Source organism: Culex pipiens, chromosome 3 (genome assembly GCF_016801865.2).
Source record: "Culex pipiens pallens isolate TS chromosome 3, TS_CPP_V2, whole genome shotgun sequence".
NCBI classification, from domain to species: domain Eukaryota; kingdom Metazoa; phylum Arthropoda; class Insecta; order Diptera; family Culicidae; genus Culex; species Culex pipiens.
In genome coordinates this window covers 145726963-145753206 of record NC_068939.1, presented here as the reverse complement: position 1 = coordinate 145753206, position 26244 = coordinate 145726963, and the positions used below count along the sequence as shown (strand labels likewise).

Sequence of the window (26244 nt, the reverse complement as noted above, 5' to 3'; positions counted from 1 at the left end):
ATACAAAAGTCCCTTAAAACAGACAACTTCAATTTAGTAATAATAAAACATAAAATTTATTACAACTAATAATAAAATGCTTGATTTCACTCAACTTGCAAACTTTATGTAAGCGTGTACTCAACATCCATCACACCAACTTGCAGTCACTTTTCAACAAGAAGAGAGAGCTTGCAGAAAAGTACGGGAACGGTTTTGCTGCAACTTCAGCCTCTCTCATTGCAGGAGTTCTGTCTGGGAGAAAAGTTACTTTTGTTGCAGAAAAGTACGGGAACGCTCTGCTGCCGATTTCGTGCAGAATTCTGCAGTACGGGAATAGACCTATTGAAAATCAAAGGTTTTTGACCCTCGACAGTATTAAAATTTGAAAGTAAATTTACTTATATCTTTTTTCACATCTAAATTTTCAAGATTTCAAGGATTCCCTTTACAACATCAACTTCTTGCAACTCTTCTCGAAGAACTGCTCCCCCGTGTCGTCTAAATCTACATGAACCTCGAGAAGGTTTGCAATGTATACATCGTGTTTCCACACCACAGCAGCAGCAGCAGCCCCAAACCGCGATACGACTTGCCACTCCTCTCTTAGCAAAGGGGCGGGGGCTCCCGCTTTATGGAGCTTCTCTTACTCTCCCCGGCTCGGAAATTGCCTTTTACGACCGATGGCGTCCACGACAACGACAAGACACTCCAAACGCGGGCTCGAACGATTTTGTTTGGTAGAAAAAGAAGTTCATATTGAGAGAAGTGAGGTTGATTGTGTTTAAGAAACTCTATGATTATGAATAAACTTTTTTGATCAAGATTTTAATTGAGAGTTGTAAAATTTTTGCGCAATTCAAGTTTTGGGTGTAAAACTGGAAAGAACAGCAACAGACAACTCGTTCAGCTCAACTCCGGCACGTTCCAGCTTCCCTGGTAGAACGGACCATCCCCAACGGCCGCGTGGCCAACAGTGTATGTGTGCATGCACACACAAACTGACCAAGCCTCGGATTCCGAAGTCTCCACCATAAAACGTCCGAGTCATGCGGCGAATGTCCTGAATTTCTCCGCCAAGAACCGGTTTCGCCGTTTATCGTCGTGTCCTTCGGAGGTGGAATTTCGCGAAGGTCTTCGACGACGTCGGAACAAACGAGTTCGCACATTCCGAACGTGTCCCCGCGCGGGAACCGAAAAAAGCACTCACGCGCGCGTTCGAGAGGAATTCTCCGTTGACCTGGTCGTTGACCAAGCCGGGTCTATCGCTCTTTAAGGTTCGTCGTCCACCAGCGACCAAAACCATCCGGACAATGTCAGAAATGTTTTTCGATTATTACGCTTCGAGGAGCTGCTTGGACGCATCGTATGCCGCCGGCCAGAGGAAGAAAAAAAATGAACCCATCCTGGACGACTTTCGGAAGCTGACTTCGAAAGCAAGAGTGGGGTGTTATTTTAATTCCATTAAAAAAAGCGCCGAAAGCGGACCCTTCCGGAACAAACTTGACCAGATTTGGGCGCTCATGTGAGCGGACACGAGTCACGTTACGGCTGCAGGGCCATTCCGGGGTGGAGATAGATCCGATATCAAAGGACCGCGTGGCGCAAGTCCTTGGGACGACGTTGGCGAACACCGCCGGAAAGGACGATGCTTTCGCTCGGTGAAAATGGGAAAACATGAACCGTGGTCGGTTGGACGGAGCGTGAGCATGTGTACGGCGTGCTTGACAATCTAGAGCAGGAAAGGGAAATCGTTTTCGGAAGAAGGAGAAGAGTTTTTTCATGTTTCCGACTTGACTTGACAATATTGTTTTTTTTGCTGGTTTGGTTTGATTTTTTATAAACCAATCTTATTTTGGTTAACACTTACACAGCATATGGGTTTTTCCACCTCAATTGAACCTCCAAGAATCCAAATGGTGGTCCCTTTTCTACCACTCCAAAGTGTCGCCTTTTTCGCAAAATTGTGCCTTAATTTTCAAGCTGCGACATTTCTAGAACCACAAATCATAGAAGGTTGTTTCAGGACTCATTTTGAAGAATATTACACGTAGAATCGATTGACTCGATCCGTTTTCAAATTGAAAATCGTGATCATTAGTGTTTACGAGTTCCTGAGAAAATTTTACATAGATTTTCTGATAAGCTAAAGAATTGTGAAGGTTAAAGTTTGATTCTTAAAAGTTTTTAATTCTAAATTATCCAATTTGTATTCGAATTATATTGTGATGCTTTATTTTGACATTAGTGCCCAGTAAACTTTCTATTTGGTTGGGCTGGGCCTGTTGAGTCATATTTATAATGTCAAATTTTCAATTGTTTTGAAAACTTTATTACATTCCAGACTCAATTATTAGAAGCCTCGATTATCCTAAGTTTCGACTATCAGAAGTTCGATTATTCGGATAATCGAATCACATATAGAGCGTCCAATTTCCCGTCTCGGGAAAAAAATGCCGGGATTTTCCCGTCCAATTTCCCGGGAATTCCCGGAATTCAAGCGGAAGTATACATTTTCTTAATTTTTTTGTACATTTTTTAAACTTCCAAAAAATAATGAAAGCACTACATTTTATTTTATCAAATTCAATTTACAGTTCTCATTGAACTTATCAGTTCGTCTGCAAAATTTCATGTCAAGATTTATTTCAGATGATATTAATTTCTAAAGCATTCACATCTAGGAATAGATCTTGTTTATTTGTTGGGCAACAATAATTGCGATATAATGAAATGAAAATAAACAATTAAAATGTGTTAAATCATTTGAAAATAAGGTACCTCTTCCCCCCAAGATCAAAACATATATTTTTTACGTTCTGTTTACTTTGACCAAATTGGAAGAAAATTAAATTGGTATCATTAAATGTCTCTTAGAGGATTTTTGCAGGAAAGATTAGGTTGATTTGTTTAAAAGTGTTTGAGAAATGACAGTTAAAAGTTGAAAATTTTTAGAGCACTAGAGCTACCAAGGGCCTAAGATTAAATTGAAAAAACAACTTCGTATTATATAAAATGTGCCCAAAAAATGCAAACATATTCTTTATCATAATCTCCCAAACTGGTTACAGAGATGTATTCAAAAGCATTTTTATCGTTTTGAAGCATGGATTCATTTTACTCACTTTCCAAACACTTTGATTTAAAAATTATACCTAGCTACTTCTTATCAATACAACATACTAATTATTATTTTTTGATATTTTGAACGAATTGAATGACAGATATTTAGAAAAAAATTATACTTTCTTGAAGTTGTATGTTTTTTTACAAGCAGCCAATGCAATAATTGAACCTCACAATTATTTTGACCATTATAGTTGCTATTGAATTACGAATTATGAATTCCCGGGTTTTTTTTTGAAAATTTCCCGATTCCCGGGAATTTTATAACCCCGGGAAATTCTCTAATCAAGAACAAAAAAAAAGTTTTTTTATCGATAAAATTTGTGTTCAGCGACTCCATTTAAGTCAAATTTAAATAGGCGTCATCCATAAAGTATGTCACGCTCTAGGGGGGGGGAGGGGGGGGGGGTCTGAGCAAGTGTGACATTGCGTGTTATAAGTATAGGAAAAGCGTGATGCAAATATTTTTTCTAATTTCTCCCGCAAAGTTACCAATAATAACGAAATTATAAAATTGACATGTTGTTACATAAAATTTCCCTTCTGATAACCCTTCTTATACTTTTATCACTTAAATGGATGCTGAAATGTACTTTTTGCAATTCCGTCGTGAAACTACTTACTTTTCCTGTTATTCTTGAACGACGAAATAGCCGAATCGAATAGCAACACTTTTCAAAATAACTGCTGCAAATTTCTAATTTTCAGCACTGAAATGGGTGCTGTAAAGTTGAACTTTTCAGCACTTGTTTCGAAAAGTAACACTTTTCAACATTTTTTGATTTAAACGATCTATTGACAAAATACATGAAAATTTGACTTAGAATTTCATTCAATGGGTGTTTTCGGAATTGCAAAAAATGTTGTATGGAACTCGTTACAAAACTAGATTATTTTCAGCACTCGTCGTATTTATCCAACTCGGTGAACCTCGTTTGCGGATTTGCAAAAAAAAATCATTTCGACGCTGTCATGCTATCTTGTCGGACCCGCCATTTCGACGTTTTGAGAAAAACGCGTTTAAATGTTTGACCTTGAATAAACAAAAAATAGAGCACGCAATGTAAACAATAACAAACACGTTTTGTTTGGTTGACAAAGTTTGGTAGAATTTGGTTGCTGGAGTTCCGAGTTATAGTAACAAATGTTAACGGAGCTCGTACTTGTGTCAAACGCGTCACATTAACATTAATTTTCAGGGTGTGTCAAGATACCACGACAAGATTGAAACTTCTTTCATATGAAAAGTGACAACAATGCACGGAGTTTTTCCGGTTTTATTGAATATCTCAGGATTGAAATCAGATTTTGGGGATCTGTGAAGGTCTAAAGTTGAGGCCCTGTGAGCTGCACAAAAATGGCGTTATTACCTCAATTTGGCCCAAAATGCACGTGCGACAAGTTAGCACGACAGCGATGATTTTTAGCTTTGTCTGATGGGACTGTTTTAATATATAGTCTTTTTTCAAACAATTTTTATAAAACAGAGTTTAAAAAAAAAATTTACATTTTTACTCTGTAGGTGAATTTTGCAGATAATTTTAACAGCTGGAAAGCGGGTATGTTCGTGAAATTCCTTCTTCAAATTCACGCCACTTTGTAGCACACTATTTTCTTTTGACAGTTCACCTCCTTCCCTACCTTTTTGCAAGCGTTTCAAACAACTGGGGTAAAAGCGATGAATTTTCTTCGTCCGCTCATCAAATATTTCACAACCAGCTGTGAAGAAGTTTGTGGGGGTGGTGCGAAGGGCATCGATAGAAAACTTTCTCTTTCAAACGGGTGGTGGAAAAAGGAAAACTTCCGAAAGCGCCCAGGAACACTTCTAATTAAATTCCACAAGTTGAAGCATTTTTGCTTTTCTTGCCAATGTGTGGCACGACTTAGAGTTGAAGTTGCCGACGGGTTTTTGCTCGCCTTTGAACAACCCTCCACTTGGACTCTTCTTTGAGATTTTTGTTAGTGTGAAGTTGATGTTTCGAAAATTGATGAAAAGCGTGAGGAAATTGGTATTGGAAGAAGAATTTATCGAAATTGCAACATTCTTGTATTTTAAGGAAATCTAGAACTTTGTGAAGATGTTCTCATCTTCGATTAAAGACAATTTCTGTAGTTAATGGTGTGAAGCTGGTTTCAAATCTTGAGCTTAACTAGATTTTTTTAACAATTGAATTCTATTGAATCTATTGAATTCCATCAAATTGAAGTTATATATCTATCTCGTTAGAACACGCAGCTCTCAAGTGGACCTTCGTCCCACCAACTCAGAAGCCATCCGGGCAGAACTCGCAGTTCATCGTCGGTCTTCACGAGCCCCGCTGAAGAAGCGCTCGTCGTTGACGTTCGGCGGTACTCGACGCGGTGTTCGTCCAGCGCGCGGTCGATTGCCGCTCGGCACCGGTCATCGGAGCGGCGTCAACACACACACGCAAGGCAACCTGCTCCGCCGAATCCTGCCAGCCTGGTCGCTATCGCACTCTTTCTTTCTCTCTTTGGCGGAGAGTAACCGAATCCCACCGAACGTCGCCGTCGTCTTCGCGAAGTCGTCCCCGATAGTAATCAGATTCGGATCTCTTGAAGACGACGGCCGACAAAACCCGTACGCGACAAAGACGACGACGGCGACCGGTTTTCGGATGTGTGCCGGTGAGTGTTTTTTTTTTTGCTCCCCATCGGTGGAGGTCACATCTTCCGACGAGCTGTTCCCGAAGTGAGGAACTCGTTTGTCGGCAGGGGCAGTACAAGCGAATCGCTGCCAGCTGCCGGAGGTTCAAAGGAACAGTCCGTAAATTAGCATCTCTATTGCTGGGCAGCAGCAGCCGTTCTAATCTCGCTCTCAGTAGAAGTCGTAATCATCAGCTTGACTCCCGGGGAATAAATTTCTTCGCCAAACTCTTCCACGGTAGTCCGGGTTTGGGACGCAACAAACGAAGAAATTTCGAAAAGTTTCTTCCGGCGTGGGAAGGAGGAAATTTCACTGATTGTGAAGGTTCTCTGCTTTTCCTTTCTTCATTTGCATCCGGAAAATTTAATTTTCCATAATTTATCGGGAAATTCTCGCACTTGTGAAAGTGTCAGGCAGCAGTCTTTGTTTGACGTTAGATTTGGGTAGGGTTACCAGACAGATTTCAATAAAAAAGTGAATCAAACATTTTTTTTCCTTCCTCACCTTACTGAGGAAAGGCTATAAAATCACTCGAAAAATGAACTTCTTAATTTTTTTAAAGAATTTACTCACCAAGCAAAAGTTTGAAAAGTTTGAAAAATACTCTCTAAGAGTCAGGTTTTTTCAATGAAAATGAGTTCGAGTCGACAAACAACTGCATTATCGGGTTCTTTACACTAAGAAAAGTTTGAATAAATTTTTCAAGTTCCAGTTCTAAAAAATCAAAAATAACTTCAAAATTACTGGCTCTTTGAAAAGTATTTACAACGGCCTACATAAAAAATAGAGCAATGCTACAAAATTGATTTAGTGCTATGTGTATTAATGGTGGCATTAAATATTGATATTTTGATAAAAAAAACTATTTCTCATGATTTTTTATCAATTTCGAAAAATTTTATTTTCTAAGCCTAACATTTATATACATTGTGAACTGAAATTTGTAAGAAACGCAAAGGCTATTAAAGTCACCCTAGAATTAAAATCGACAGTTTTCTAGGAAATTATTTTTCAAATCACTATTGATTTTATTTTTGAAAATCATAGTGAACGTTGGTAAACAGTCATTGCCGTGGACGTATGTAAACATTGGACATTGCCCCAGTTCGCAGAATAAATTCAATAAAATAACAAAGATTAAAAAGTGACCTAATTGAATAGAATTAGTAAAGAATCCATAGATTTTTTTGGGGAACTTCTGAAATTACTTTCAGAGTACAAAAAAGTTGAATTCTGGTTGAAATTTGGTTGGTTAAAAGTCACCTCTTTTTTAAGTAATTTTACCTAAAAAAAATTGTAAAAGTGTGAAACTTAACGAAAAATTAAGAAAATATCACCAGTTCCCGATGTAAGATTAAATATTTTTGATGTCACAAAATCTGACACCATTATCAGATTTAATATAGCCTATAATCTTTTTGTCGAGTTCTCGGATGGCAACTAAAAATCTAATTAGATTTTGCCGACTTTTTTCAATTTTTATGATTTTCGCGCATACTTAAAAACTAGACATGATTTAACGAAAAAAACCAAAAAATAGTTGTGGCAACACGAATTTTTCAAACAATTCTGCTTGGGGAGCGTACTTTTATTACGTTACGCTTCAAACACATTTTTTTCAAATTTGTATGGAAATTTTGTTACGGGGTCTTAAAATCCATTTTTTTCGTTACGTAATAAAAGGAAAATCAACATCAATTTTGAAATTGTTCATTATTGTGTGAAGTTTTAGATTTGTTTCTGATCAACAATTTAGAAGAAAAATAAAGTCAAAAAATAATAAATAATAAAACAAAATCGGTAATTTTTGACGAGGGGATTGCTCAAAATAGTCGTGTTGGCAAAAACGGGATGGCACTGTAATAAAAGCAGAAAAATATCCACAACTGAAAAACATTTCTACTTTTCTTTATAAAGGCTTCAAGATTTCAAGCGAGATTTGAAACGTTTTGGATAATTTTTTTATTGGAACTTATTGAAAAAACACAAAAAAATATCAATTGAAATAATCAAATGGCGTGCTAGTTTCATGATAAAAAATAAGCAAATGCGCAATTATGGTAATCATTAAACCGTCCCAAAAAAATGAAAACTTGTCAAATCTTCGGTGCTCACCCCTAGAATGATAGATTAGGATGTCAGGAACAATGTTTTCATACAACAAAACATTTCCAAAAATGGGTTACAACTCACGCGCGGAGCTTGAATGAAAAAAGTGCATTTTTCGAGGATTTTACAGAAATGCGCGTAACAATCATACCAAAAACATTCAAATTTGGTCGCCTTGGGCTTCAAGTTATAGTTATGTCCCCTGAACTAATTCCTGTACAGACATAGTCCATAAAAGCTTGTGTTTGGGCATAGCAGGGCGTTTTAGGGAGAAAAAATTGTATTTTTTTAGCCAAAAATTTTCAAAAATCACTCTGAAAAATCCTCGAAAAATGCACTTTTTTCATTCAAGCTCCGCGCGCGAGTTGTAAACCATTTTTGGGAATTTTTTGTTGTATGAAAACATTGTTCCTGACATCCTAATCTATCATTCTAGGGGTGAGCACCGAAGATTTGACAAATTTTCATTTTTTTGGGACGGCCTAGTAATTATGCATCTGAAATTTAAAAAAATAAGGGTTAGCTCGATTTATCATTATTCATTAACTTTAAAATGTATCTAATTTTTGGCAGTTGCAAGTATTTTTTTGTTTATAACTTGTGTGATTCCGATTGTGTAAAATTTGAAGGTTAAATATTACCTATTTCATGATGTAATATTACCTCAATTTAGACTGAAAAAGTGTCATTATAACGGAAAAAATTATTTAAAGACATTTTTTAGTGGGAAAATAACGCATTTTTTCTGACATAAAAGATGTGCTCAAAACTTATAACTTAACACTATTCACACTAGTTGCATTCCACCATTACCAAGTTTATTTTCTTTTTCTGACCTTTTCAAAGGATTTTTTTTTATTCTGAAACACGCTCATTGCCTTGCTCACCATATTTGAATTTCATTGATAAATCTAACGAGTTCAACATTCCATCGGAGTGCCGTTATCATTTTTTTATTAACACTAATAAAACGGTGGCCGTGCACCTTGATAGCAGTAATTTACTGTATTTCTCGTTCACCAGATCTGGAAATCGATCTGAAAAATAATAAAACATTGCCAAACCTCATTTCAAGCAGCAAAAAAAAAGCGAGAGTAAATGAATGAAATTAAAAAGCAAATTTGATACTCCCAGGGAGAGGACTTTTTTTCTGGTGGAATCTCTCACTATCTCTTCACCTGCTGACATGTGTGTGTGTGTGTGTGTGCGTGTGTAGCACACTTTATAACGGAGTTCTGCCGAGTAAGGGGGGAAAACCGCGCCGGCCGATTCACATATCCGATCAATGGCCGATTTGGGCCCCTGAGGGCATCCCATGCAGAGTGGCGAGAGAGAGAGAGAGCCCGCCATCAAACCCATAATTTTGCCGTGTGCCTCGTGTGCCTTGCGGGTTGCAGCAGCAGCAAAAAAAAATGAGAATGAATAAAAAATACCCTTACACGAACACTGCAACGAGCACAAACACGAAAGGTCCCGTGGAATGAATGATGGTAGGCGTGGTACTGTTATAGCTAGTTTTTTAAGGATGCGGTTTTTGCAGGGGAAAAAATGTACATTTTTTATGAAAATGCAGAACAAAACTTAATTTAAATTATATGATATAGAATTTAAATTTTAATGCAGATTTTATTAATAGTATATAGTATATATAAATAGTCATTTGTCCATGTAAGCCACTCATAGGATGAACTGTTCCAATGAACGAATGAGCACGCGAGAGGACTATACTCTCGCAAAATAGTACTTTCCTCACGTTTCTTTTCGTGAGGACTATCCCCTCGTTCTTTAACTTTGGGTGTAGAAGAAGATATCGAGGGATTTTTTGAAGGTTCTATGTTCTTCTCAAAAATGGAAAAAGGTATTTGTCATTTAAACAGTTAACCATCAAGAATTGCAATAAAAACTTTTTCAAAGATTCTTAGTTTTAATGTTGATAGATGTGGATGGTTAAATAAAATCTCTTTTTCGATGTAATTTTCCACAATTTTTGTGGAATAAGGATTGCACAAAAGAAGATCTGAAATTTATCCATTTATAGAGGAAATATTGAACATTTTCTACTCCAAAATCTGTCTACATAAGGTTCCTTCTCTGCCAACTTGAACTTCGTAATTTGACCTCGTAGACCCACCTCTACGTTAACATATCGACTCAGAATCAAATTCTGAGCAAATGTCTGTGAGCAATTCTCTGAGATTTCGGTCATTCGATTTTTTTGTATTTTTTAATCCGTCTGAAACGTTTTTGGTGCCTTCGGTATGCCCAAAGAAGCCATTTTGCATCATTAGTTTGGCCATATAATTTTCCATACAAATTTGGCAGCTGTCCATACAAAAATGATTTATAAAAATTCAAAAATCTGTGATTTTTAATTTCACTTTTTGTCACTAAAACTTGATTTACACAAAACACTATTTTTGGTTTTTTTAATTTTCTGATATGTTTTAGGAGACATCAAATGCCAACTTTTCAGAAATTTCCAGAATGTGCAAAAAATCTTTGACTGAGTTGTGTTTTTTTAATCAATACTGATTTTAAAAAAAATCGAAATATTGGTCGCAAAAAATTTCAACTTCATTTTTCGATGTAAAATCGAATTTGCAATCAAAAAGTACTCTAGTGAAATTTTGATTAAGTGCGCCGTTTTCGAATAATAGCCATTTTTAAGTATCTTTTTTGAAAATAGTCGCAGTTATTCATTTTTTAAAACCAGTGCTCATGTTTGCCCAACTTTGAAAACAATATTTTTGAAGAGCTGAGAAAATTCTTTATATTTTGCTTTTTTGAACTTTGTTGATATGACCTTTAGTTGCTGAGATATTGCCATGTAAAGATATAAAAACAGGAAAATTTATGTTTTCTAAGTCTCACCCAAACAACCCTCCTTATTCTAATATCGATATCTCAGCAACTAATGGAGTTTCAATGTTAAAAAATTAAACATTCGTGAAATTTTCCGATTTTTTCGAAAACAAAATTTTCATTTTTTTTTTTAAATAAAGACTAACATTTCAAAATAGCCAAACATTCAATATTACTTGAACAAAATGCTTTGTTCTACAAATTGATGCCTCTGTTCTCTCTTGTACTAAGCGTGCTGGGTTTCCTATCTAGTTTAGTTATAGTTTAATTTTAGTTTATGATATTTCGGGAAGAAATTAGTCATTGGAGAACTTAGGACAATTTATTCTTATAAAACTTTTCGTCAATACAATGCAAATTGCTACAGAATTACAACAATATAAAATTATATAGAGTTTTTTTTAAAAAAAAAAAAAAAGGTTCTTTATAACAGCTTATGGAAACCTTTAAAAAAAATCAAAATTTAAATTAAAGAACTTTCAAAACATTTATGTGATTCAATTATGCTTCCCTAATACTTCAGTATTACAGTGTTGCACGTGAGTGAGCTCTCGTTACCCGCGAGAAAGTAACTTTATGCTCCACAAATTATGCGCATTGCCAATACGCGGAGAAGTGCTCGGTTTGGTTGCAACTTCCCCTTCCTCCTTTTGATTCTGTGAACCTTGGTCACACTTGCGGTGACCGAGACCTCTCAGCTCCCGCTGTTTGAAGACCAGACGGGGTCTGCAATTACCCATCAACTGTCACCGGCGATGACAGTTTGATTGCAAAGTGATGATTTCGCTACGCTTGCTACTCCCCCTTAGGGGAGGGAGGGGCTTTTGGGGTTCTTCCCAGAGTTTTCGTGTCAATAATCGCTGGCCCCAAAATTGAGTCGCACGAATATCGTATCGTTCTAGGAGAAGCTAACCTTCAACTAGGCATGCAGCTAAACTCTCCTTCATTCCGTTCCGGCGGTGCTTCTGAAAGCTAAAACGGTTATTCATAAAATGTTTCAATGTGAGAGGTTAATTTCGTCTTCTTCGGCTAACCGCCGTCAGTTTTGCCCTTGCGCATAATGGTCTATTATCACGAAAGCGAACAGTTTATTTTAAATAAAGTTTAGCCCCTCCACTCTATAATTTATAAATACCCGTGCGAGCGCGTTTTTGTGCTACCAATCGCCGTCGTCGTCATCGTGTTGCATGTGGGGTAAAGTTATGCTGCCGCGATGGTCAGTTTTTATGCTTTCGTGCATAATCATAACCAATCTAGCATAGGGACGTGGCGTTACATCGTGCTGCCGTCTGGTTTTTTAAAGTGCAAGAGTGGAAAAGTGCTGAGTCATCGTCTAAAAATAGACGGCGCCCTATCTCGCCCAGCAAAATGAAGTCGATAAAGTAGTCGGTTTCGATGGAGAAAAAGTGGAAAACGTGGTCTGAAAATAGCGACGCCATCCCCCTATTGCCGCCTGTCCCGTTGATGCAACTCTCTACCTGGTAGTTTGGTAGATGGCATGTGACGGAGCATAACCTTAAACATGTCAGCTGCTAGATTTTGAATGATGAAAAATTCTGAAGTTGTATCGAACATAGCTTACAGAGAGAAAATCACAAGTCAGGATGGCCGAGCGGTCTAAGGCGCTACGTTCAGGTCGTAGTCTACTCTGTAGGCGTGGGTTCGAATCCCACTTCTGACAGGATTTCCTTTTGCCATGCATCGCGTTTGTGAGCTGTGTGATTGCAGCAAATTATTGATAGCATTTCAAATTATGTGTTGTCATTAAGGTTAATGACCTTTCGGTTATCTTTTCAATTTAAAATATTTTCAAAACAAATTACCTGATTTAACGCGAAAAAAATTGAAACAAGCTGGTAAACATTAAAATGAATTATCTTATCACTTTTGCCACATTTTCTCAGAACTGGGACATGGTTTCGACATACCTACTTTAAGATGCTCGTGTACATTTCCAAATTGAATACAATTTTGTTTAGCGCAAGCAGTTTACAGGGCAAAACATAAATTTTTTTTTTATATATATTCTGAAAATAAAAAAGACCTATTCAGGTTATTCTCCGCCAACTCAAATAGCAGTTGCCCCGATCCCTCTTAGATTTCCGCGAAACTTTGTTTTAAGGGGTAACATACATGTAAATTGGCAAAAATGTCATGGGTTGCTATGGGCACAAACTATTTTTTTTTTCTTTGTTTTCAGGGCATTAAAATATACATTTTCATCTATTAACAAAATAAATATGAAGACATTTATGAGATATGACTATTTTAAGTTAGCAGTTTAAAAAAACGGGTGCCACGATATCTCAACATTTCGTTGACCAAATCGGCTCAACATTTTGGTGAAGACTCACTAAACGGGTTCCGTGTGCATGACAAAGGCCGATTCTCAAAAAGTTTATTTTAAAAAAAATAAAAATATTTTTGTTTTTAATGATAAAATCAACAGTTTTTGTTTTTTGTTATTTTTTAAAAACCTAAATTTCAAAATCGGGCTTTGTCATGCACACGGGATATGTCTTGAGAGTCCTCACTCTAAATTTCAGCCAATTTGGTTCATCCCATCTCGAGATATCGTGGCACCCGCAAATCAACTCGGTGTTTTGAGAAAAACGCTCACAAAGTGTGACGGTTCGCTTTGCGCATGGCAAAACTTTAAACTTAAATCATCTTCGACTCACTTAAATCATGAAATATCTTTATGAAACTTTCAGGAGTGAATCTTTTCAAAGGATTTAATAAATAAACGGAAATGTGAATTTTTGAGATTTTGTACATGTGACGGAGGGGCGAAACGATCCCGTTTATATATTTATTTTTATTTTTACTGAGACTCGTTTTTCAGTGATTTGTAGCTCAAAACCGTGAAAAGATAGAAATTTGGTGACAAACGAACTTTTGTGTAAAATTGGACCTGTAAAAATCGAGAAACATGTAATTTTATGGGAATTTTTATGGACTTGTCGAATCGGCAGTAACCCAGGGAGGTAATTTTTTCATTAAGAACAGACATTTTCATTTTAAAATCACGTGTTTTTGTAACTATGCAGGGTTACTTTTAGAGTTTAACTAAAAAATTTAAGAGAAGACAAAAGCAAACATTTTGATGTAGAAACATAAGGGGTTTGAGTTTATTCTTCACAAGTTTTCTGAAAAAAGTGGTGATTTCGACCCATTTTTGACCGGTTTATGTTAAAGTTTTGTCCCTAAAACTCAAACTTCGACATAATAAATAGCTTAATTAAAAGTGAGCAAGAAACTCTCTATTGTTGATGTACCTAACAATGTTATTTGAATAGCGGCAAACTGCAAAAGTGACGAGAAAAGGTCCAAAAGCTTAGTCTGACGGATATGGGTATATTACCCCTAGTAAAAGAACCTACTTTTCCACTGTTTCTATTTTATTTTTAAGAAAACTGATTTTGGTGAATCAGTACAAAAAATACAAAGAAATCTGAAAATTCAAATAAAATAATATCTATTGCTTCATATCTAAATGAACCTTTCTTCAACTCCCTTATGCCCATGGTTACTCCAGATTACCATTATTTTTTTACTTAAAAATAAAATATCTCAACGAAATGGCAATTTTTCAACAAGATACAACCCAGGGAAACAGCATGTTATTCAGCACTTTGACGTTTGATTACAGCTTTTAAAACTGAAATCTGATGATAAATAGCTTAGTAGGGAGTGAGCATGCAAGTTTCTATCAATAAGTTGTTGAAATAGTGAAAATCATCAAATTGGATGGAATTAGGACCGAGTCCTTTGCCAGCTAAACATATAAGAATTTCCCTACAATTAATCAAATCATGTTGAATATTATCTTGCAGCCATTTAAATTACATCTACGAAAAATCTCGGTTTTGCTCTGGGCGGGAAGGAGTTTAGAGATAAAAAAAAACAATTTTGAATATATTTCAAAGCATTTTTTAAAAATTACTGATATTTTTTTCAAATAAGGGGTCGTATATAAACCACTTGGCCTCCAAATTTGAAATTTTCAACTATGCAATTTTTTCTCATACAACATTTTGAAATTTTTATAGAGTGCGGTTTTCTGCCCTTCCCTCTCAAAAGGCCACGTGGTTTAAGCATGAACCTTAAAGAGATTTTTTGTTTATCAAAGCTCATATTCAGTGAGATGCTGTGAAATCAATTTATTTGCACAGATTCGATGTTTGTGGGTAAAAGTAAAGCATTTCCAGTCAACATTCGATCATTAAATATTTTGCAGTATTAAATGTGTGTGTTTTTACTCAGTTTTGACAATGGCTAAAAGATGTATCTCAAATTGATTACATTTGACTCTGGGTTCCATAAATCGCATTTAAAAGTTCAAAGTATCAATAAGGTGTTGAAAATAACGTATCAACAAAAGAGATTTGTTTGAACCAATTTTAAACGTAAAAAGTTTCAAAAAATGACATGCCAAAAAGAGCGGGATATTTTATCAACTAATTAACAAATATTCACACAAATTTTGAACGAGTCGTGAGTTTTATTTGGATTTGATTTTTAATCAATTAAATTTAATAATCTCAAAGAAATGAAGTGCATTTTTCTATCAGTGTAGATAGCTCGCAAAATTTCCAACAAGATAAAACTTTGAGATTCGAGATAAAACAATGTCTAAATTATGAGATAAATCAATATTCAAATAGCTTACACCTTTCTTAAAAGTCAGTCTAGAGAGCCACTGACTCCAAATACACAAAAATGGCTTATGAGCCCTGGACATGTCTAGAAAGATTCATTAAAATCGGATAAGGTTTCTGAAAATTTACCGTAGGCACCGAAAGTATGGACGGATTAAGTAAATTTTTATTTTTGTATAATACAAGCTAACTCAAAACTTTATGTTTATTGTTTAGGATTTTCCAACAACATTTAAATCATTGTTGAGTTTCTTACTAGGTTGTAAAATTTCTTCTCCATAGCCATTTTGAGCTACAAATGGTTTGAAAATACTGTTAAAACTAAGATAATATATTTGTAAATTTCTTCAACATAAATATTAAAATTAAATGAAACAGCAAATTGGAGTTGGAAATTACTTAATTCATTTTTTTTGTAATTTAGATGCAACTAATTGTGATAAGTTGTATTTAAATATACTTGAAATAATAAAAAAATATAACTATTGCTCTAAACAGTTATCACGGTGGGTAAGAAGGGGATTATTATGCAACTTGCATGCACCTCGGAAATTCCTTCTGGAGGTTGTTAGGGGGACTATTCTGAGTCAGAAAAATCGATTACCAAAATATTCTGTCGGTGAAAACTGGTTTTATCTCGATTTGAAGTTAAAAAACCTAATATATCACCTAAAACCTCAAAAGTACGTTTAAAATCTCGGTCTAACTCTGGACAAAGATGCACATTTTCACCAAGATATCAATTTTTAGTTCCCAAAATATATTCCTGACATAGTACACCTCAAAACGATCCATTACTTGAGTCCCAGCGTCATCAGGAGGTGAAAAATAGTGTTATTTCTCAAAAAATATTTTCAATTTGCTCTGGTAAATAAACTGACATGTCTGAATTCAAAAACTAATGTTGTAGCATTTTTGCAAACAAAATGAAGAACAATTTTGCAGAAAAAAGAATGACATCCATTTTCAGTAAAGTTATGTCTATTTTAAGTGGGAAAATTGCTGCCAATTTTCAAAATTCTTCGATATTTAACTCATTTCTGTTATTAACAGCTACTACGATCATACTCAGTAGGATGTAACAAAAATTACATTTTGGTGGTCATTCTGGGGCTTGTTACGCAGGGCATACTGAGCTGAAATCCCAAATATGAGCGTGATTGAACTTAACAGAAGCATGCTTTTTGCACTTGAATTTATAATGGGATTTAACACGTAATTTTTTTTTTTAAAGATGTAGATTTTTTAGTCATTTTGGCCGCTAAAGCGTTTATTTTCAACATTATTGACGTGTAGGAAAGATCCTTGCGCATGTTTTGGTATATATAACAGGCCATCAAAGTTTAGAAATTTTTCGAAAAAAAACGTTCCAGCAGAAAAGATAGGCGTTGCGCCATTTCATTTTGCTCAAAACTTTAATGTTATATACCAAAAAATGCGCAAGGATCTGTCCTACACGCCAATGATGTTAAAAATAAACGCTTCAGTGGCCAAAATGACAAAAAAATCTACATTCTTGAAAAAAAAAATTTACGTGTTGAATCCCATTATAAATTCAAGTGCAAAAAGCATGCTCCTGTTGAGTTCAATCAAGCTCATATTTGGGATTTCAGCTCAGTATCCCCTCCGTAACAAGCCCCAGAATGACCGCCAAAATGTAATTTTTGTTACATCCTACTGAGTATGATCGTAGTAGCTGCGTAGTAGAATTTTGAAAATTGGCAGCAATTGTCCCACTAAAATAGACACAACTTTACTGAAAATGGATAAAATGTCATTCTTTTTTCTGCAAAATTGTTCTTCATTTTGTTTGCAACAATGCTACAACATTAGTTTTTGAATTCAGACATGTCAGTTTATTTACCAGAGCAAATTGAAAATATTTTTTTAGAAATAACACTATTTTACACCTCCTAATGACGCTGGGACTCAAGTAATGGATCGTTTTGAGGTGTACTATGTCAGGAATATATTTTGGGAACCAAAAATTGATATCTTGGTGAAAATGTGCATCTTTGTCCAGAGTTAGACCGAGATTTTAAACGTATTTATGAGGTTTTAGGTGATATATTAGGTTTTTTAACTTCAAATCGAGATAAAACCAGTTTTCACCGACAGAATATTTTGGGAATCGATTTTTCTGACTCAGAATAGTCCCCCCAAAAACCTCCAGAAGGAATTTCCGAGGTGCATGCAAGTTGCATAATAATCCCCTTCTTACCCACCGTGAGTTAATGATTGGTGCGCTGGAAGTGGGGACGCGAAGTCGTGATTATTCAGGTTAATTTTTTGGTGTGCTTTTGTGTCGCTATTCGTGTGGGGTGAGTGATTATGGTAATCGAATAATAGCATCATTGGTGCGCTGGAAGTGGGGACGCGAAGTCGTGATTATTCAGGTTAATTTTTTGGTGTGCTTTTGTTTCGCTATTCGTGTGGGGTAAGTGATTGTGGTAATCGAATAATAGCATCATTGGTGCGCTGGAAGTGGGGACGCGAAGTCGTGATTATTCAGGTTAATTTTTTGGTGTGCTTTTGTGTCGCTATTCGTGTGGGGTGAGTGATTATGGTAATCGAATAATAGCATCATTGGTGCGCTGGAAGTGGGGACGCGAAGTCGTGATTATTCAGGTTAATTTTTTGGTGTGCTTTTGTGTCGCTATTCGTGTGGGGTGAGTGATTGTGGTAATCGAATAATAGCATCATTGGTGCGCTGGAAGTGGGGACGCGAAGTCGTGACTATTCAGGTTAATTTTTTGGTGTGCTTTTGTGTCGCTATTCGTGTGGGGTGAGTGATTATGGTAATCGAATAATAGCATCATTGGTGCGCTGGAAGTGGGGACGCGAAGTCGTGATTATTCAGGTTAATTTTTTGGTGTGCTTTTGTGTCGCTATTCGTGTGGGGTGAGTGATTATGGTAATCGAATAATAGCATCATTGGTGCGCTGGAAGTGGGGACGCGAAGTCGTGATTATTCAGGTTAATTTTTTGGTGTGCTTTTGTTTCGCTATTCGTGTGGGGTAAGTGATTGTGGTAATCGAATAATAGCATCATTGGTGCGCTGGAAGTGGGGACGCGAAGTCGTGATTATTCAGGTTAATTTTTTGGTGTGCTTTTGTGTCGCTATTCGTGTGGGGTGAGTGATTATGGTAATCGAATAATAGCATCATTGGTGCGCTGGAAGTGGGGACGCGAAGTCGTGATTATTCAGGTTAATTTTTTGGTGTGCTTTTGTGTCGCTATTCGTGTGGGGTGAGTGATTGTGGTAATCGAATAATAGCATCATTGGTGCGCTGGAAGTGGGGACGCGAAGTCGTGATTATTCAGGTTAATTTTTTGGTGTGCTTTTGTGTCGCTATTCGTGTGGGGTGAGTGATTATGGTAATCGAATAATAGCATCATTGGTGCGCTGGAAGTGGGGACGCGAAGTCGTGATTATTCAGGTTAATTTTTTGGTGTGCTTTTGTTTCGCTATTCGTGTGGGGTAAGTGATTGTGGTAATCGAATAATAGCATCATTGGTGCGCTGGAAGTGGGGACGCGAAGTCGTGATTATTCAGGTTAATTTTTTGGTGTGCTTTTGTGTCGCTATTCGTGTGGGGTGAGTGATTATGGTAATCGAATAATAGCATCATTGGTGCGCTGGAAGTGGGGACGCGAAGTCGTGATTATTCAGGTTAATTTTTTGGTGTGCTTTTGTGTCGCTATTCGTGTGGGGTGAGTGATTATGGTAATCGAATAATAGCATCATTGGTGCGCTGGAAGTGGGGACGCGAAGTCGTGATTATTCAGGTTAATTTTTTGGTGTGCTTTTGTTTCGCTATTCGTGTGGGGTAAGTGATTGTGGTAATCGAATAATAGCATCATTGGTGCGCTGGAAGTGGGGACGCGAAGTCGTGATTATTCAGGTTAATTTTTTGGTGTGCTTTTGTGTCGCTATTCGTGTGGGGTGAGTGATTATGGTAATCGAATAATAGCATCATTGGTGCGCTGGAAGTGGGGACGCGAAGTCGTGATTATTCAGGTTAATTTTTTGGTGTGCTTTTGTGTCGCTATTCGTGTGGGGTGAGTGATTATGGTAATCGAATAATAGCATCATTGGTGCGCTGGAAGTGGGGACGCGAAGTCGTGATTATTCAGGTTAATTTTTTGGTGTGCTTTTGTTTCGCTATTCGTGTGGGGTAAGTGATTGTGGTAATCGAATAATAGCATCATTGGTGCGCTGGAAGTGGGGACGCGAAGTCGTGATTATTCAGGTTAATTTTTTGGTGTGCTTTTGTGTCGCTATTCGTGTGGGGTGAGTGATTATGGTAATCGAATAATAGCATCATTGGTGCGCTGGAAGTGGGGACGCGAAGTCGTGATTATTCAGGTTAATTTTTTGGTGTGCTTTTGTGTCGCTATTCGTGTGGGGTGAGTGATTGTGGTAATCGAATAATAGCATCATTGGTGCGCTGGAAGTGGGGACGCGAAGTCGTGACTATTCAGGTTAATTTTTTGGTGTGCTTTTGTGTCGCTATTCGTGTGGGGTGAGTGATTATGGTAATCGAATAATAGCATCATTGGTGCGCTGGAAGTGGGGACGCGAAGTCGTGATTATTCAGGTTAATTTTTTGGTGTGCTTTTGTGTCGCTATTCGTGTGGGGTGAGTGATTGTGGTAATCGAATAATAGCATCATTGGTGCGCTGGAAGTGGGGACGCGAAGTCGTGATTATTCAGGTTAATTTTTTGGTGTGCTTTTGTGTCGCTATTCGTGTGGGGTGAGTGATTATGGTAATCGAATAATAGCATCATTGGTGCGCTGGAAGTGGGGACGCGAAGTCGTGATTATTCAGGTTAATTTTTTGGTGTGCTTTTGTGTCGCTATTCGTGTGGGGTGAGTGATTATGGTAATCGAATAATAGCATCATTGGTGCGCTGGAAGTGGGGACGCGAAGTCGTGATTATTCAGGTTAATTTTTTGGTGTGCTTTTGTTTCGCTATTCGTGTGGGGTAAGTGATTGTGGTAATCGAATAATAGCATCATTGGTGCGCTGGAAGTGGGGACGCGAAGTCGTGATTATTCAGGTTAATTTTTTGGTGTGCTTTTGTGTCGCTATTCGTGTGGGGTGAGTGATTGTGGTAATCGAATAATAGCATCATTGGTGCGCTGGAAGTGGGGACGCGAAGTCGTGATTATTCAGGTTAATTTTTTGGTGTGCTTTTGTGTCGCTATTCGTGTGGGGTGAGTGATTATGGTAATCGAATAATAGCATCATTGGTGCGCTGGAAGTGGGGACGCGAAGTCGTGATTATTCAGGTTAATTTTTTGGTGTGCTTTTGTTTCGCTATTCGTGTGGGGTAAGTGATTGTGGTAATCGAATAATAGCATCATTGGTGCGCTGGAAGTGGGGACGCGAAGTCGTGATTATTCAGGTTAATTTTTTGGTGTGCTTTTGTGTCGCTATTCGTGTGGGGTGAGTGATTATGGTAATCGAATAATAGCATCATTGGTGCGCTGGAAGTGGGGACGCGAAGTCGTGATTATTCAGGTTAATTTTTTGGTGTGCTTTTGTGTCGCTATTCGTGTGGGGTGAGTGATTGTGGTAATCGAATAATAGCATCATTGGTGCGCTGGAAGTGGGGACGCGAAGTCGTGATTATTCAGGTTAATTTTTTGGTGTGCTTTTGTGTCGCTATTCGTGTGGGGTGAGTGATTATGGTAATCGAATAATAGCATCATTGGTGCGCTGGAAGTGGGGACGCGAAGTCGTGATTATTCAGGTTAATTTTTTGGTGTGCTTTTGTTTCGCTATTCGTGTGGGGTAAGTGATTGTGGTAATCGAATAATAGCATCATTGGTGCGCTGGAAGTGGGGACGCGAAGTCGTGATTATTCAGGTTAATTTTTTGGTGTGCTTTTGTGTCGCTATTCGTGTGGGGTGAGTGATTATGGTAATCGAATAATAGCATCATTGGTGCGCTGGAAGTGGGGACGCGAAGTCGTGATTATTCAGGTTAATTTTTTGGTGTGCTTTTGTGTCGCTATTCGTGTGGGGTGAGTGATTGTGGTAATCGAATAATAGCATCATTGGTGCGCTGGAAGTGGGGACGCGAAGTCGTGATTATTCAGGTTAATTTTTTGGTGTGCTTTTGTGTCGCTATTCGTGTGGGGTGAGTGATTATGGTAATCGAATAATAGCATCATTGGTGCGCTGGAAGTGGGGACGCGAAGTCGTGATTATTCAGGTTAATTTTTTGGTGTGCTTTTGTTTCGCTATTCGTGTGGGGTAAGTGATTGTGGTAATCGAATAATAGCATCATTGGTGCGCTGGAAGTGGGGACGCGAAGTCGTGATTATTCAGGTTAATTTTTTGGTGTGCTTTTGTGTCGCTATTCGTGTGGGGTGAGTGATTGTGGTAATCGAATAATAGCATCATTGGTGCGCTGGAAGTGGGGACGCGAAGTCGTGATTATTCAGGTTAATTTTTTGGTGTGCTTTTGTGTCGCTATTCGTGTGGGGTGAGTGATTATGGTAATCGAATAATAGCATCATTGGTGCGCTGGAAGTGGGGACGCGAAGTCGTGATTATTCAGGTTAATTTTTTGGTGTGCTTTTGTGTCGCTATTCGTGTGGGGTGAGTGATTATGGTAATCGAATAATAGCATCATTGGTGCGCTGGAAGTGGGGACGCGAAGTCGTGATTATTCAGGTTAATTTTTTGGTGTGCTTTTGTTTCGCTATTCGTGTGGGGTAAGTGATTATGGTAATCGAATAATAGCATCATTGGTGCGCTGGAAGTGGGGACGCGAAGTCGTGATTATTCAGGTTAATTTTTTGGTGTGCTTTTGTGTCGCTATTCGTGTGGGGTGAGTGATTATGGTAATCGAATAATAGCATCATTGGTGCGCTGGAAGTGGGGACGCGAAGTCGTGATTATTCAGGTTAATTTTTTGGTGTGCTTTTGTGTCGCTATTCGTGTGGGGTGAGTGATTGTGGTAATCGAATAATAGCATCATTGGTGCGCTGGAAGTGGGGACGCGAAGTCGTGATTATTCAGGTTAATTTTTTGGTGTGCTTTTGTGTCGCTATTCGTGTGGGGTGAGTGATTATGGTAATCGAATAATAGCATCATTGGTGCGCTGGAAGTGGGGACGCGAAGTCGTGATTATTCAGGTTAATTTTTTGGTGTGCTTTTGTTTCGCTATTCGTGTGGGGTAAGTGATTGTGGTAATCGAATAATAGCATCATTGGTGCGCTGGAAGTGGGGACGCGAAGTCGTGATTATTCAGGTTAATTTTTTGGTGTGCTTTTGTGTCGCTATTCGTGTGGGGTGAGTGATTATGGTAATCGAATAATAGCATCATTGGTGCGCTGGAAGTGGGGACGCGAAGTCGTGATTATTCAGGTTAATTTTTTGGTGTGCTTTTGTGTCGCTATTCGTGTGGGGTGAGTGATTGTGGTAATCGAATAATAGCATCATTGGTGCGCTGGAAGTGGGGACGCGAAGTCGTGATTATTCAGGTTAATTTTTTGGTGTGCTTTTGTGTCGCTATTCGTGTGGGGTGAGTGATTATGGTAATCGAATAATAGCATCATTGGTGCGCTGGAAGTGGGGACGCGAAGTCGTGATTATTCAGGTTAATTTTTTGGTGTGCTTTTGTGTCGCTATTCGTGTGGGGTGAGTGATTATGGTAATCGAATAATAGCATCATTGGTGCGCTGGAAGTGGGGACGTGAAGTCGTGATTATTCAGGTTAATTTTTTGGTGTGCTTTTGTGTCGCTATTCGTGTGGGGTGAGTGATTATGGTAATCGAATAATAGCATCATTGGTGCGCTGGAAGTGGGGACGCGAAGTCGTGATTATTCAGGTTAATTTTTTGGTGTGCTTTTGTGTCGCTATTCGTGTGGGGTGAGTGATTGTGGTAATCGAATAATAGCATCATTGGTGCGCTGGAAGTGGGGACGCGAAGTCGTGATTATTCAGGTTAATTTTTTGGTGTGCTTTTGTGTCGCTATTCGTGTGGGGTGAGTGATTATGGTAATCGAATAATAGCATCATTGGTGCGCTGGAAGTGGGGACGCGAAGTCGTGATTATTCAGGTTAATTTTTTGGTGTGCTTTTGTGTCGCTATTCGTGTGGGGTGAGTGATTGTGGTAATCGAATAATAGCATCATTGGTGCGCTGGAAGTGGGGACGCGAAGTCGTGATTATTCAGGTTAATTTTTTGGTGTGCTTTTGTGTCGCTATTCGTGTGGGGTGAGTGATTATGGTAATCGAATAATAGCATCATTGGTGCGCTGGAAGTGGGGACGCGAAGTCGTGATTATTCAGGTTAATTTTTTGGTGTGCTTTTGTTTCGCTATTCGTGTGGGGTAAGTGATTGTGGTAATCGAATAATAGCATCATTGGTGCGCTGGAAGTGGGGACGCGAAGTCGTGATTATTCAGGTTAATTTTTTGGTGTGCTTTTGTGTCGCTATTCGTGTGGGGTGAGTGATTATGGTAATCGAATAATAGCATCATTGGTGCGCTGGAAGTGGGGACGCGAAGTCGTGATTATTCAGGTTAATTTTTTGGTGTGCTTTTGTGTCGCTATTCGTGTGGGGTGAGTGATTGTGGTAATCGAATAATAGCATCATTGGTGCGCTGGAAGTGGGGACGCGAAGTCGTGACTATTCAGGTTAATTTTTTGGTGTGCTTTTGTGTCGCTATTCGTGTGGGGTGAGTGATTATGGTAATCGAATAATAGCATCATTGGTGCGCTGGAAGTGGGGACGCGAAGTCGTGATTATTCAGGTTAATTTTTTGGTGTGCTTTTGTGTCGCTATTCGTGTGGGGTGAGTGATTATGGTAATCGAATAATAGCATCATTGGTGCGCTGGAAGTGGGGACGCGAAGTCGTGATTATTCAGGTTAATTTTTTGGTGTGCTTTTGTTTCGCTATTCGTGTGGGGTAAGTGATTGTGGTAATCGAATAATAGCATCATTGGTGCGCTGGAAGTGGGGACGCGAAGTCGTGATTATTCAGGTTAATTTTTTGGTGTGCTTTTGTGTCGCTATTCGTGTGGGGTGAGTGATTATGGTAATCGAATAATAGCATCATTGGTGCGCTGGAAGTGGGGACGCGAAGTCGTGATTATTCAGGTTAATTTTTTGGTGTGCTTTTGTGTCGCTATTCGTGTGGGGTGAGTGATTGTGGTAATCGAATAATAGCATCATTGGTGCGCTGGAAGTGGGGACGCGAAATCGTGATTATTCAGGTTATTTTTTTGTGTGCTTTTGTGTCGCTATTCGTATGGGGTGAGTGATTGTGGTAATCGAATAATAGCATGACTTACTGAATAGTTTGTGTCTTGAGCGTAATTTTCGTTCAGTAATTGGTGTTTTTGCGATTTTTTTTTGTGATCTTAATTAATTGTTTTGTGATTTTCAAAGCCCTTCCTATATCATCGTTGATCGGAAGGCACGGCGTCGGGTAAATTGTGTATATTTTTACGAATAAGGTTTTATTTTTTTATGGTGAAAAAGCCATTTCTATATAATGATCGAAAGACGCACTGACATTTTGGATTAATTAATAGTGGAGTGAAATAATTGTGTGTGAGTGACTTTGTTTGTTAACCAGAAAGACCTTCCCATAGCATCGTTGCTCGGAAGGCTCGCCGACGGGTTTGTTATGAAAGTCCTCCCCATAGCATCGTAGCTCGGGAGGCATCGAAAAGCCAATACCTTATCCTACTAACCCAAAAAAATAATAATCATGTGATGCTTGAAGGAGATGCTGTGGATTCAACGGTCTCAAGCGGTATCAACAAGTATATAGCGAAAACTGTGTGCTTGATGAGTCTGCAACTTCAACTATCGGACTAACATTCCTCCCTTTCGTTGAACTGCAGGCTTCTTGGGAGGGCGCCGGTATTGACTAATAAAGTAGGGATCTTCAGAGGTTAAACAGTGAACGGATGGTTGGCTCCCACTGATCATTTTTGATTCATTGTTTAACTTCAGCTGATCCGTCAATAACGGAGTAGCAGCTCATTGGCAGTCAACCATGCTCATGCTCATGCTCATGCTCATGCTCTTACCCACCGTGAGTTAATCATTTTTCCAAAACAAAATCTTTTTGGACTATCATGTTGGACGATTGCGGATGGCAAGGAGGCAAAACTACACACACCATTGACACACCATAAACATACTGGCCTCGATGGCACTGGCACCGAGTCACATCCGAGCATGCCCCACCGATTCCCTGTTCCTTCTCGCGCGACCCATGGTCCAGGCTTTTCAATAGCTCTATAAATCAATGTCAGGACAGGTCCCGCCAGTATGGAAGAGTGATGCGGTTTCGGTTTTTTTTTTTGCGGAATTTTTACTTTCATGCTGCCAAAATTTGGGAATTGTGTGTTTTTAGAATTGCTTATAACATTAAATTTTGAAACAAGAATTTTTCAATAACCTGATTGACAAAATTCTTTTCATCAAACATTTTTGAAATCTAGCAAAGTATTGAAACAAGCAACAACTATTTCCGTCCCGATACTCGGAATGAATAATTCAATTTTTGTGCCGTCTCTATCGCGACAATATTTCAAAGTTATCCCCTGACGCGCTATCTCGATCCAATTGATTAGTGTCATTTGTAATTTTCCGCATTTAAAATTTATCGCCGTCCACTCGGTTGTAACAGTCAGTTTTTTTGCGAGCCTTTTTTTTTTGCTGATTTTCGTTATCTCGATTCCCGTTTCCAAGCCGCGCCAAATCCAACCCACACTAGTGCGACAGAGCTGATGATAATGCTGGTGCACAAAATTTAACGTCCAAATATGCTAAAAAGCACATTTTAAATTCCAACATTTTCA

At 38.1% G+C, this 26244-nt stretch overlaps 1 protein-coding gene and 1 non-coding gene across 8 annotated transcripts in view; both read left to right on the top strand.

Annotated features, from left to right (window-relative positions):
* LOC120417143 (protein winged eye) overlaps positions 1-26244 on the top strand; it is a 370323-nt gene that overhangs the window by 156871 nt on the left and 187208 nt on the right. The window lies entirely within an intron of this gene.
* Trnal-cag (transfer RNA leucine (anticodon CAG)) lies at positions 12340-12422 on the top strand. Its single transcript has one exon. It is a non-coding gene; the product is annotated as a tRNA-Leu (tRNA).